The sequence below is a fragment of the Haliaeetus leucocephalus genome, unplaced genomic scaffold (assembly GCF_000737465.1).
Source record: "Haliaeetus leucocephalus isolate CR32 unplaced genomic scaffold, Haliaeetus_leucocephalus-4.0 Scaffold362, whole genome shotgun sequence".
Lineage (NCBI taxonomy): Eukaryota > Metazoa > Chordata > Aves > Accipitriformes > Accipitridae > Haliaeetus > Haliaeetus leucocephalus.
In genome coordinates, this window is record NW_010972798.1 from 5,493,083 (window position 1) to 5,493,707 (window position 625).

A 625-nucleotide genomic window follows, 5' to 3' on the forward strand; every position below is an offset into this window, starting at 1 on the left:
ATGGGGCGGCCGGGGCGGGCGCGGCTCCCCCCTCTCCCGCTCCGCGTCCTCTCTCCCCTCCTTCCTTTGTCGTCAAGTGCGTTTTAGCAACAAAGATCCCAACAAGAGAGTGGAAGTAAACTTAGCCGGGGCTTTGTGCGGCCCGTGTAGTGACAACAAGAGAAACAAAACTACCTATTTGCAGCGCCCGGCCGCGCTCCCGCCGCGCCGCGCGCCCACCCAGCGCCGCCGGCGCCCGCACAACGGGCGCGGGTCGACGTTACGCCGGCCCCGGCCCCGGCCGAGGGGCTCTGCCGCCCCGCTTTGTGTTCTGCAGGGATGGCATTTGGGGGGACTCGTGTTCGCACTGGACACCCCCCCGTCCTCCGAGGCCGGAGGGAAGGGCTTGGCGTTGTGTGTGCCACGACCGGAACGGAGCGGGGCCCGGGGGACGGTCGGGAGGAGGGCGCAGCCTCTCCCCGGGCTGCGCGCTGCCAACTCGGCTCCCCGGCGGCGGCGGGCTGCCGGGCGGCACGGGAGAGGCGCGGCGCGGGACCCGGCCGGGGGCTCCGCTTTCACGGGGACCCCACGCCCGCGGCGGCCCGGCCTGGACGGGGCGAGCGGCGCACACGCAGGGCCCCGCGCA